The following is a 14,083-nucleotide window of genomic DNA, read 5'->3' as shown; positions in this document are numbered from 1 at the left end:
CGTTTCTTACATTACAACAATGATTACACTTCAAAAGTACTTCATTGGCTGTAAAGAGCTTGGGGATGTCCTGAGGTCGTTAAAAGGTGCTATATAAATGCAAGTTTCCTTTCTTCCCCCTTTCCCTTCCCTTCCCTTTCCCTTCTCCTTTCCCCCTTCTTCCCCTTCCCATTCCCCATTCCCCTTCCCATTCGCTTTCCTTTCCCCTTTCCCTTCCCTTTCCCTTCCCCTTCCCCTTCCCCATTCCCCATTCCCCTTCCCTTTCTCTTCCCCTTTCCCCTTCCCCTTCCCTTTCCCTTACATTCCCTTCCCCTTTCCCCTTTCCCCTTTCCCCTTCCCTTCCCTTTCCCTTTCCCCCTTCCCTTTCACTTCCCTTTCCCTTTCCCCTTCCTATTCCCTCCCCTTTCCCCTTCCCTTCCATTTCCCCTTCCCCTCCCCTTTCCCCTTCCATTCCCTTTCCCCTTCCCCTTCCCCTTCCCTTTCCCTTCCATTCCCTTTCCCTTCCCTTCCCTTTCCTCTTCCCTTTCCCTTTTCCCTTCCCTTTCCCTTCCCTTCCCTTCCCTTTCCCTTCCCTCCCCTTTCCACTTCCCTTTCCCCTTTCCTTTTCCCCTCCCTTTCCCTTTCCCGTCCCTTCCCTTTCTCCTTCCCCTTCCCTTCCCTTTCTCCTTCCCTTTCCGTTCCCTTCCCTTCCCTTTCCCCTTCTCTTTCCCTTCCCTTCTCTTTCCCCTTCCCTTTCCCCTTCCCTTTCCCTTCCCCTTCCCTTCCCCTTTCCCCCTTCCTTTTCCCTTCCCTTTCCCTTTCCCTTTCCCATTCCCTTTCCCTTCTCTTCCCTTTTCCCTTTCCTTTCCCCTTCCCTTTCCCTTTCCCTTTCCCATTCCCTTTCCCTTCTCTTCCCTTTTCCCTTTCCTTTCCCCTTCCCTTTCCATTTCCCTTCCCTTTCCCTTCCCTTCCCTTTCCCCTTTCCTTTCCCTTTCCCTTTCCCTTCCTTTCCCCTTCCCTTTCCATTTCCCTTACCCTTCCCTTCTCACTGTGGTGCCCATACCATTGGATACTTCTTACCTGGACTTGTCTTCCAACCGTTTGAAGGCCATCTCCCCCTTGATGTTCACAGGGCCCGGCTACACCACCTTGGTGAGTCTCGACCTCAGCTACAACGAGATCACCGGCATGTCCGCCAGCACTCCAAACTGCGGTACTTCGAGGTGCTGAACCTGAGTCACAATTCCCTGGAGGCGCTGGAAGAGGGAATCTTTTCCAACCTGCCTCTCGGGGAGGTCGACCTGAGCCACAACGAGCTCTGCGAGATCAATCTGGATGCCTTCACGTCCAAGGGGCACAGGAAGCCGCTCAGCGTGGACCTCTCTGGCAATCTCATTGCCACTGTCATCCGAAGCCTCGACAAAAGCGTCCCCAACATCTACAGCCTGAACCTGTCGGGGTTGTGATCTGTGCTGACCCACTACCTTTCCGACATCCCGCTGCGCTATCTCGACCTGGACCGCAACGCCATCTCCAGCCTTCCCAAGAATGTCTTCACCGGGCTGCAGGAGCTGACCCGCTTGTCACTCCGCGGTCTTCCCGAGCTGAGCGCGCTGTCTCCCAACAGCTTCAAGGGGCTGCAGAACCTCCAAATCTTGGACCTGTCGCGCAACCCGAGGCTGAAATCCTTGAACGTGGCGGTGTTCGATGGCCTAGGCGCCCTGCAGGAGCTGAGCCTGGAAAAGACTGGAGTGGCGATGCTATCGAGCACCGTCCTGAACTACCTGCCCTCCATCAAAAAGATCTCTGTGGGGGACAGATGGCGAAGGAAGATTCGTTCCACCTGCAGTTTGGTTTTGTGCAGAAGGAACAGACGCTGCACTGTCTCGATGTCAGCGGGTCCTCAGACACTCACTACATCCTGAAATTGAAATGAGCCAAATTAGAACCACAGTGAAGAGAGACGGGCTTGTAAAAAATTTTGGGACAACTTTTGCCCGTCTCATTGAAACAAGAAGTGCCTTCGTTAACTAAACTCTCCCGTATTTCCAAAAAATCTTACAAGAGCTCCCCTTCTTAAAAACTTTCTCTCTCTCTCATACATGTCGAATACCCTCCCTCACGTCACAGGTTGACAGTCCTGTGCCTTTTTTTTTAGTTTAGATAAATGGGTGTGTTCGGAGGGTGGTGGTTGGGTGGGAAGGCATCAATCTTCAACAAAATGGGGTACTGAAGTTGCATGATCAGCCATGATCATATTGAATGGTGGTGCAGGCTCGAAGGGCCAAATGGCCTACTCCTGCACCTAGTTTCTATGTTTCTATGTTTCCCCCTTCCCTTTTCCCTTCGCTTTCCCCTTCCCTTTCCCCTTCCCTTTCCCTTTCCCTCCCCTTTCACTTCCCTTTCCTTTCCCTTTCCCTTCCATTTCCCCTTCCCATTCCCCTTCTCTTTCCCCTCCCTTTCCCTTCCCTTTTCCCTTCCCTTTCCCCTTCCCTTTCCCTTCCTTTTCCCTTTCCCCTTTCCCTCCCTCCCCTTGGTTATTAGTTTATCCAGCTGTCATGGAGCAGCCCAGGCAATTTACTTTCTAGACTTTCCTCTGTCATTCTGGGAGTGGAGCCACTTGGCATTCGCCTTGGCACAGTATGGGCACATGCAGATTCCAAAGTTAAAATCTGTGTATCTTGAAAATACTTCACCAACTGTTTAAACAGAGGAGCGTATAGTGATGTTGCTGAGAAAAGCAATGTTTCTTCTTGCTAACTGTTTAAAAGTTAATTTTTAACTTTTATATTAAAAATTGTACTAAACACTAATCTAAAAGCACAAAGACACACAGAAAAGGTTTACATAACAACAGATGATTTATCCAGTGAAGTGCAAAGCACATAAAGTCAAAATGGCAGACGAAACAGAGTACCAGGGATAGCAAGTTAATTAATAAAGCCTACCCAAAAATTCTCCTAATAGGTTAGTGACATGTACCTATAAATTATTCTGAACTAAAAGTATTCTCACATGCTCCAAATGGCCACCCCAGGAAAGTACAGCTACACAGCGCTAGGACTGGATGTTAACTAAACTCAAAGAGGTTGGAATTAAATTATTTAGTGACAAAAACTTGTAGGGGAGAGAAACTATAATTTTGTCACTCCTGAGTTCCAAGGTGTTTTTCACTTGTGAGATTCCACCAATCTCCCTACTTTGTAAAAAGATTAACACTCAGACTGGCTTCTTGAGCATCCAAGACGGAAAGCTCAAGCAGAATATTCATAATCAATGGGTGAGATGCTACTGATACCATGTGTGAATAGTATCAAAACTCATGAATGAGTTCAGCACTAAGAGAATCAATGAAACAAATGACATAGAATTACATAGAATATACATAAAATTGCCGTACAACTTTGGACCAATGATGTTGCTTCTTTTATAAATAGGTGTTAATTTAAGGGGAGGCTAGATAAGCATATAAGGCAGAAACAGGCCATTCGGCCCAACCAGTCCATGCCACAGCATTTATGCACCATTCAAGCCTCCTCCCATCCTTCCTCATCTAACTCTATCAGCATAACCCTCTATTCCCTTCTCCCTTATATGCTTATCTAGCCTCCCCTTAAATTAACACCTAATTATAAAAGAAGCAACATCATTGGTCCAAAGTTGTACGGCAATTTTTCATATGTTGCAACTATATGGTACAATGATATAATTTGATTTATTAAATGAAAATGTAATTGTATTGCTTGAATTGGATATAAATTATTACATGGATAAAATCCCTTTCATCTGATTGATGTAGGGTCTTATGTGAAATGGGTTTGAATAATCTCAAAATAGTTTCTACTAACTATGGGCACAGACACAAGTCCAGAGCACAAAATGGCCAATAATTCAGCACTAATTAATAGTCTCGCTCAGAGAAGTCATGCTCAGGATGCAATGTGACTTTTTGAATACTAAAGGACCTTTTGCCACTTGTTTAAGATTATTTATTTCTTTTTTGTAAACGCCTCTATGCAGCCAAGAAGACATCCACCTTAGTTCATGATAAAGTTGTGTACGTCCACCCTAGTGATACAATGAAAAGAGTTCTTCAGAGCATGTGATCGAAGTACACAGGTCCATTTCTTGGCCTAATAGGAGCTGTGCATTTTAAAGCTAGACACTATTTCACCTCAGTTTTTGTTGGAAAGCCTAATAAATGGAAGTTGTAAACTCGTCAGATTGTTTTTAAACTCTCTCTCTCTCTCTTTATGAGCTTTTGTTTTGCTAACCAGTGAAAAGGTCAAAAGGAGAGGTTATGTTAAAGGAAAACAAGAGAGCTCCTGAACGGGGCAGAAGTAAACCACTACACACATATCAATGTTGGGTAAAGACAAATTCCATCAGACTCCCCCACACTATTGTTCAGTGAAACATGTCTACCCGAATCTTCCATGAACCCTTCAAATGGCAATCCCTAAAATAAATACACTGGACAAACAAAAAAGGTTAATCACCTGCAGCACATGGTTGTTCAAAGTCATCATAGTTTTGTAGGAATAATGTTCTAACTTGGTTGCCTTATTGAGTCTGGAGTCGAAAAGCTACAGCAATCTTCAAAATGGTAAAACCACATGAATTTTTCAATGTCCAGTTCTGTTTATAATGTTGATTCTTATCGTTTAAGGTCCCTGCCAGCATTTAGGGAAGGCAGGAAGGAATCCAATTATGAGGTATTAGAATAAACTAGGATTGCTGCAAATCTTTATTAAAGTCTGGTGATCATCTAAAATCTGGGAGCAGATACAATAGTAACTTTCAAAAGGGAATTGGATAAATACTTGAAAAGGAAAAATTTGCAGCACCACGGGGATAGAGCAGAAAGTAGGACTATTTGGATAGTGCTTTGAAAGAGCAGCACAGACACGATGGGCCGAATGGCCTCTTCTGTACTGTATGGTTCTATGAATCTATGATTCTATGAAAATGATAATGTAATTTTCACAATTTTCTCCATGGGATTTCATTGTTCACTCAATTCATCTCTATAAACTGGGCAATGATATTCAGGAAAAATCTGGGTAACAGGAAGTAAATTTTGAAGGAGACCCACTGTATTTTTAGTAGTCTTTAAATTTGGGTTTGTGAGAGCTGAATTTTTCATTGTTTTTGGAGAGTTTGTTTATTTGTGAAAGTCTCTTTCACCCATAATTTTGGTAGGAAGATTTGAATTGCTCCAAATATAGTTTGGAATCTGAGACTATTGGTTAACTCTTTCAATGAGTTGGCATGGGCATGATGGGTCAAAGAGCCTCCTTCCATACTGTACGATTCTATGATCCTAAGAATAGTAATGTGGGTTGAAAACTGTTGCTAATTTAAAGCGTAAGCATTTATCTGCATTTTTCTGTCAATCCACAGCCTTTTGGGGAGCGATCTTATCTATCTATTAAAGGGTGTATTTATGCTGCAGCTTAGTGACAGTGCAAAGTTGTTTCTGCTTTGTATCAATGTATATAGATTTAAATTTTATAGCCTGGAGTTTTCGCTGGGTAGCGCAATTTGCCTGAAATTGGCCAAACCAGCGCAAAAGATCACGTAATTTCAAGCGTAAATTGCATCCAGCGCAAATCGAATTTCCACAACCTTTTGTGTTAATTTAAAAAACATCATGCTAGAAGCTGGCCCGCCACAAAACTGGCAGTGACACCAGATCGAGTTAATCTGCATTGCAAGTTTTCGCGAAATGGGCCCGTTTGCAGCCTTTGAGGAGGCTCTTTCTTCGGTGCAAGGCATGTTTTAAAAGCTTTTGAACATACCTTTTTCTAACATCGAGTTCAACAATTTCAGACCATAACCTTTGCCCCTATTTTTTCAGATGACAGCTGGTGATCATTCATCTATACCCATTTACACCTCTTCTGGACTTATCTTTTGTTTCTTTACTTATCCCATTACCATCTCCTTTTGCTTTGTACAATCATACCTTTTTTCATTTAATCACTCCTGCTTTCCACCCTATCACGGACCTTCTCTTTTGCTCTTTCCTCCCCTCCCTCCTTTCCCTGCATCTGCACTTACTTAAAATCTGCTACACCTCTAACCTTTTCCAGTTCTGACGAAAGGTCGTCGACTTGAAACGTTAACTCTCTTTCTCTCTCCACAGATGCTGCCTGACCTGCTGAGTATTTCCAGCATTTTCTGTTTTTATTTCAGATTGCCAGCATCCTCAATATTTTGCTTTCGCTATATAACTGCAAGTCTTTCTTTCTTTAAATATTTGGAGAATGGGGATTCTCCCCTCTGCACTCTAAAAACATTTAAATCTTAGCACATTTCATTGTAACCATGAAGGGAGGAGCTCTGTGCATGCACGTAATGAAGCATGCTCAGCTCTCTCTCCAGGGCAGGACAGTGAGAGTTACAACCAGCAGTAGCTGGGGAAGTGTAACGACAGTGTTGCTTGTCTGGAACCTGTTCTCCAGCTTCTGGTTTGAGTCCTGTAGCTGCAGTATTAATGCAATCTAAATTCTTGTTGCGTAATAAAAATGTTAGATCTTATAATGGCATTATTAAGCTCTGATCAGATAAAAATACTACATTTAAGTGTATTCGCAATCTGTGATTGTTCTGACCTGTAATGCATGGCCTGAATAATAGAAATGTTGTATCTAATGTTAGTTGGGGAAATAATCTCCAGTTTCCTTAATATTTTAGATGTTGGTTTAAAATTAATTCTAATATAAGAGGTCACAGCACAAGCCAGTCTGGTTCAAATACCAGGATTCCTTCAGTCTCTCTATAGAGTACATGTACCGAACAGCAATATGATATGGTCAGCTACATGCCCCGGGCAGGGGCAAAGGTGTAGTTTAAGTACTAGTGAGTGGAATCCGTTCAGTTTAATGCAATCCATACTGAACTTGATCCCATGTCCAAATGGGAATGAAATACCTCAGATACTGTGGTAAATCATGACAGGAATTCCTGAAGTACTGCCAACAGTGGATGGTGAATACCATTCACAATAGTACCATTATGTGCACAACCACTATTTTACTACTGTTTGTATGTGTTACTACTGAGAAGGGCTCGCTATCGGGAACTCTTTGCAAATTAATACAACAGGGAAAATTAATTCTGATTAACTAAACATCCTTTTGACTTTGTTCTGTATTTCTTAGCAGGACCACAGTTGGAGTGCTGTGAGCAGTTATGGGTTCCGTGCTATAAGATGAATGATGAGGCAGTAAGAGACGGTACAGCATGGATCAGGATACAGTCTTGTATGAAGAAAGACTTGAAAAATTGAGTCTGTTTTCATTGGAACAGAGGAAATTTGATCTAAGTGTTTAAGATTATGGGACAAGGAAGATAGAAACAACCTGATTCCATAGGTTGAAGGGTGCAGAACAAGGGTACATAGATAAAGAAAGAAAGACCTGCATTTATATAGTGCCTTTCATGACCACCAGATGTCTCAAAGCGCTTTACAGCCAATGGAACACTTTTGGAGTGTAGTCACTGTTGTACTGCGGGAAACGCGGCAGCCAATTTACGCACAGCAAGTTCCCACAAACAGCAATGTGATAATGACCAGATAATTTGTTTTTGTTATGTTGATTGAGGGATAAATATTGGCCAGGACACCAGGCATAACTCCCCTACTCTTCTTCAAAATAGTGCCATGGGATCTTTTACACCCACCTGAGAGAGCAGACAGAGCCTCGATTTAACGTTTCATCCGAAAGACTGCATCACCAACAGTGCAGCACTCCCTTGGCACTGCACTGGAATGTTAGCCACTTCAACCACTGTCTGTAATAGAGACTGTAATTCCCGCATTGGTCTGTACAGCCACCTGAGAACTCACTTTTAGAGTGGAAGCAAGTCTTCCTTGATTTCGAGGGAATGCCTTTGATGATCAACTGGGCTTGTATTCACTGGAGTTCAGACGAATGAGAGGGGACCTCATAGAAACGTTTAAAATTCTGACGGGTTTAGACAGGTTAGATGCCCCAGGAAGAATGTTCGCAATGTTGGGGAAGTCCAGAACCAGGGGTCACAGTCTAAGGATAAGGGGTAAGCCATTTAGGACCGAGATGAGGAGAAACTTCTTCACCCAGAGAGTGGTGAACCGGTGGAATTCTCTACCACAGAAAGTTGTTGAGGCCAATTCACTAAATATATTCAAAAAGGAGTTAGATGAAGTCCTTACTACTAGGGGGATCAAGGGGTATGGCGAGAAAGCAGGAATGGGGTACTGAAGTTGCATGTTCAGCCATGAACTCATTGAATGGCGGTGCAGGCTAGAAGGGCCGAATGGCCTACTCCTGCACCTATTTTCTATGATGAAATGTTAGCCTAGATTTATGTGCTCAAGTCCCTAGATGTGGACTTGAATCTACAACCTTCTGACTCAAGAGGTGAGTGTGCTACCCACTGAGCCACAGATAAGATTAATTGTAAGAGATTTTAGATGGAGATCAAGAGAACCTTTTTACACAGACAATTGTGAGTCTGTGCATAGAGGTATTGATTGGAGCAGAAACCATGTCAACATTTAAGAACAGGTTAGATGGCTGGCTGAAGGAAAGGGAGATAAAGAAATGTGAGAACAAAGTGGGCACATAGGCTTAGGACTAGTGCTCGTGTGAAAGATAAACATCAACATGGGCTGTTGGGTTTCCATGGTCTGTTCCTGTGTTGTAATTTCTATATAAATCTTTAAAAAAATATATTTATGTTTTTAAAAAGACTGCTGACGACATCATTGGGGCATTCTCTGGATTCCACTGCTGGGCCCATTGGTATGAGGAAATCCGTGCATAGTTGAAATGTCAGGAGTGTTGAAGCTGTCGCGTTTAATTAATGACAGTTTTTCTGTCACTGTTCATTCAATGTCTTCACACCCTCTGAATCATAAGCTCCTCCCAACCAAAAATCTCAATGAGATCATCAGCACTCACCTCACTGACAAAAACATTAAAGGAAACATTAGTAATAAGCGGGGAAAGAAAGTTAATTATAGTTATTTTATACATAACATAAGAAATAGGAGCAGGGGTAGGCCATTTGGCCCCTCGAGCCTGCTCCTCCATTCAATCGGATCATGGCTGATCTGATCTTGGCCTCAACTCCACTTCACTGCCCATTCCCCATAACCCTCAACTCCTTTTAAACAGTTTAATTTATTTTTTTAAAAACATACTGATGATGGGGCTCCCATTCTAAGATTAAATCGAAGTGAAATTCAGAACTACTATTCACAGTTAACAATCAATTACATTCAGTACAATAACAGGATGGACACGGTACAGAATTTGAGCACTCCGAATAGCTTGCTAAATATAGTTAGGGACACCTGGGAATTTATCATCTTCAAATCACTCCAATGTATCCCTTATTTTCATAATATAAACTGTGGAATTGCTGAAAGTAGTTTTATTTCATTTTGAGTTTTACTTCTTGTGCTTGGCAGCGTGTCGTGACAACATTAATGGCTGGGATGTTTTATGCAATTGACATGCAATGACATCGATGATTAACTACTGTAATGTCATTGTTACAAGTTCATATATCAGATTTCCTGTGGTATTGTCCATAGCGAATCAGAAATGATGCTGTTCCAAGGTGGGAGGGGTGTGGAAATGGGGGAGGGGCAAACACCTTCAGTGAAAGAGTTTGAAAAGAAGATTGTAAGAGATCTGTCCAAAGACGGTGAAGCAAGAGACGTTTTATTTGTTCATCAAAATACATAAAATAGTATTTTACTTACCCACTACCAGTAGCTAGATAAATAAATAAATAACTACTGCAGTTATATAAATGGATCTATTTACATATTTACATAGTATGCTTATGAACAATTATGGTGTTCAAGTTCTCAGTATAAATAAAACTCGAGTGCTGTATCTATCTAGAATACATTGCAAAATATACAGATTCCATTTGTTTCAATCTGTAAGATATACGACACACTGAAATGGTGACCTGTTAGACGTCTTTAAGATTATGAAGGGGTTTGAAAGGGTAGACGTAGAGATGTTGTTTCCACTTACGGATGAGACCAGAACTATGGGTCATAAATATAAGACAGTCACTCACAAATCCAATAGGGAATTCAGGGGAAACTTCTTTACCCAGAGAGTGGTTAGAATGTGGACCTCGCTACCACACAGCGTAGCTGAGGCAACTAGCATAGATGCATTTAAGGGGAAGTTGATAAGCAGCTGAGGAAGAAAGGAAGATATGTCGATAGAGTTAGATGAAGAAGGGTGGGAGGAGTCTCGTGTGGAGAATAAACACCGGCATGGACCTATCGCGCCTGTTTCTATGCTGTAAATACTCTATAATAATTGTAATTGAAATATCCTTGAATATAATTGTTTTTTCAAAAAAAAATCAGAAAAAGATGAGGAGCTCATGCTTTACTCTGAAGAGATTGATTGGGGGTGTAACAATACATAAACATAACATTGCTTTAATAAACCTAAATAAACAAGCTCTTGCATCTCATTATTTACATGTTAGCTCAGAAAAAAAGTCCAAAAACCTCATTTTTAGAAGGTCTGATACAAAAAAAGAAAACAGTTACATACAGGTTTCATGCAGGGTTTTCCACTGATGCGCAAGAGCACAGTACTTGCAAACTGTGAGTCTTGGCACAGCTTACTGCTTCTGGAACCAAAATGATAAGGGAAGGGGCTTACTGTGATTGATATGTACAGCAGCCAATCAGGAGTTACCAAGGCATTTGCAGGACAAATGATTAGCAAAGCTCAACCCAATAATTGATGTTCCAGCCAAGTACACCAAATTGAACTCTGTGAGATGGGAGTAGGCCTCTCCAAGAATACATTTTCCTGGGATTTAACAACACAATATAGGCTGCTCTATGAGTAAAAATAAGCATGTTACACAGAGTTGGTCATTTTTAAGGAAGGATATACTTGCGTTGGAGGCAGTTCAAAGACGGTTCACTAGATTGATTCCTGAGATGCAGGGGTCATCGTATGAAGAAAGTTTGAGCAGGTTGGGCCTATGCTCATTGGAGTTTAGAAGAATGAGAGGTGATCTTATTGAAACATATAAGATTCTGAGGGGGCTTGACAGGATAAATGCAGAGAGGATGTTTGCCCTCGTGGGGAAATCTTGAACAAGGGGACATAGTTTCAGAATAAGGGATTGCCCATTTAAGACTGAGATGAGAATTTTTTTTCTCTCAGAGGGTTGTAAATCTGTGGAATTCTCTGCCCCAGAGAGCTGTGGAGGCTGGGTCATTGAATATATTTAAGGTGGAGATAGATAGATTTTTGAACGATAAGGGACTAAAGGGTTATGGGGAGCGGGCAGGGAAGTGGAGCTGAGGCGGAGATCAAATCAGCCATGATCTTATTGAATGGCGGAACAGGCTCGAGGGGCCAAATGACCTACTCCTGCTCCTATTTCTTATGTTCTTATGGGTTTCTTGAGTTATAGTTGTTACTTTTACTTATAAATTCATACTTGGGGGGGGGGGTGGGTGGGGGGCGGCGGGGGTGGGGGGGAATTCAAGTTGGGATCCCAAACTAAGTTTAGGATGTTTTGAAGCCATCCTTGCTGTTCATTCTTAATATTTGTTTTCACATGTGCTTTGTACTTCCTCAGTGGTAGATTTCTAATCCTTTGTTTGCCTTTGACTTGTGCATCCCCTGCTGCTGTGTTCTGATTTATTACTCTTTTATGAAAATGAAGTTTACGCCTATAAATAAATGATCCCAAAGTGTGACACCTGAAGTGTAACAAAGGAAGTGTGACTTATCAGACAGGAAATGCAGAAAGCAGACAATACATTTTAATTGAGATTGTCGCACCATGACATCTGTCTTGCTTTTCGGACGAAGTCACTTTTTCCAGGAAATAATAAAAAAACGATTCACCTCCTTTCACTTACACTGAATGGTCCACTCAAAAAATAGTTGATCATTGTCCATTTGTTCTGATAGGCTAAATTCCCCAAGAACCAATTTTCACTTTCTTCAATGGGGGTAATTTGGACTTTTGATAATGGTGTAAAATGAGTAATTTAGGATCGGAAGCCCTTTATACATCTCCCGCGATTTTCCTGGAAAGGACATTCAATAATGGGGTAGAACGGGCTGCCGTTCCGATGTTGCCTATATTAAACCTAAAGTTTAACTGACCCCCCACTATCACTCATGGCATCTTACACAAATGTCTACCATGATTAAATGATTAAATGTGAGTTACGCCATGAGAGGGCCATAATTTAGGATCAAATTAAATATTGTTTTAATAAACGGTACAAGAATCTTAACTTATAATGCAGGCTGTTATTAGGTCCAGGTAAAAAACAACATATTGCATCAATGTTGTTGGTAGGAATTTATCATCTGCAAATGGAATGGAAAATGTTTCCTGATTTGGCATAAAGTAAGCTGAAGATTTTTTTATCAACCAGATCTGCAGGTCTGTGAACATAATTGGAACGTGAGTCAGGAATTCATAATGAGTTTGAGATATCTAATTATAGCGATGATCGTTTTCAATGTATAAATGAGAACATATTTAACATAACAATCCTTGCCATTGTGTGATTACATATGAGAAAAAACACAGAAGAATTTCTCCAAAAATATTTCAGTTATTTATGAAGGATTGCTGAAGATTGTATAAATGCTATCTGTTATGTATTGTCCAGGTACATTAAATGTATAAGTACAATGGTGCGCCACAGAGGGCGCTGTGGTGGGAGACCTGAAAGTACCTGCAAGACAGAGTATAAAGGGCTGCCCACCACACCTGAGAGGCACTCTGGAGTTGCACAATAAAGGACTAAGGTCACAGCAGTTACTACAACACCAGACTGTGTGGAGTCAGTGATTTGAGTGCTACATGCATCACATTGGCAAAGAGGACACGGACAAGCTTCACTCAACCATGGCTACTCTGGGCTCATTAAAGGATTTTACGGTGGGCAGTGATTGGGAGGCCTTTACGGAAAGGCTCGAGTACTACTTTACAGCAAACGACCTGACGGGGGGCACGGACGCACTGAGAGAGAAGCGTAAGGCGATATTGCTTTCCAGTTGTGACGATGAGGTTTACTGTCTCGTCAGGGATTTGCTGGCACCCGCGAGCGCCAGGGACAAGTCGTATGAGGAGCTGATCGAACTCATTCGTGACCAACTGAAACTGAAGGAGAGCATCCTCACGGCCAGGCACAAATTCTACCATCACTGCAGACCTGAGGGCCAGGATGTCACCAAATATGCTACAGACCTCAGGAGACTCGTGGCGCCGTGTGATTTTGGCACACACCTTGACGAGGCATTGCAAGACGTTTTTGTTATGGGGATTGGCTATGAGGGTCTCCTTCACAAGCTGCTATCCACTGAACCTACAGTCACCCTGATGCAAGCCATCACCATCAGCAGGGCATTTATGACCTCGACTTGTAGCACCAAGCAGATGATCCACACAGTCTCGAACACGGCAGGCACTGTCCACAGGATAGCGCCCGCCACGGACAAAACTGCAGAACATGGCTCTGCCCAGGATAGAGAGCACGGACCTCGGGGTCTAGGAACTCAGAGTCCGCCGAGGGGGGCTAGTCGAGTGCACCATGCTGGCGCTGTGGAGGAAGCCATGGGGCTCACCGGTGCAGGTTTGCGGTGTATACGTGCAATGCCTGCCACACGAAAGGCCACCTTCAGCGTATGTGCAAAAAAAACCTGACTCACCGTGTGGCTGAGGAGATGGTAGAGGAATCCAGCGAGGAGCAGGCAGTAGAAGATGAAGCGTTTGGACTGTATACGTGTACCGACGATTCGGCCCCAGTGATTATGGAAGTAAAGCTTAACGGAGTCCCCGTGAGTATGGAAGTGGACACTGGATCGGGTCTGTCGTTGATGAGTGAGGAAACTTTTGATAAACTGTGGGTCAACCCAGCTGCGCGACCCAAGCTGGTCCCGGTCACAGCGAAGCTGCGCACCTACACCAGGGAACTGATACCTGTTCCTTGAAGAGCAGATGTGCAGGTATCTCTCGGGGGCGAAACGCTTGGTTTATTTTGTGGATCATTGCAGGCGATGGGCTGACGCTACTCAGCAGGAGGTGG

The 14,083-nt window shown here is 42.8% G+C and overlaps 1 pseudogene; it reads left to right on the top strand.

The window, feature by feature from the left end:
- Window positions 1-1,023: 1,023 nt before the first annotated feature.
- On the top strand, window positions 1,024-1,915 carry LOC139226211 (tsukushi pseudogene; annotated as a pseudogene).
- The last annotated feature ends 12,168 nt before the right edge of the window (window positions 1,916-14,083 follow it).

Source organism: Pristiophorus japonicus, chromosome 16 (genome assembly GCF_044704955.1).
Source record: "Pristiophorus japonicus isolate sPriJap1 chromosome 16, sPriJap1.hap1, whole genome shotgun sequence".
Classification (NCBI taxonomy): domain Eukaryota; kingdom Metazoa; phylum Chordata; class Chondrichthyes; family Pristiophoridae; genus Pristiophorus; species Pristiophorus japonicus.
The sequence above is the reverse complement of the archived record's forward strand: the minus strand, read 5'-3'. Positions and strand labels throughout refer to the sequence as shown.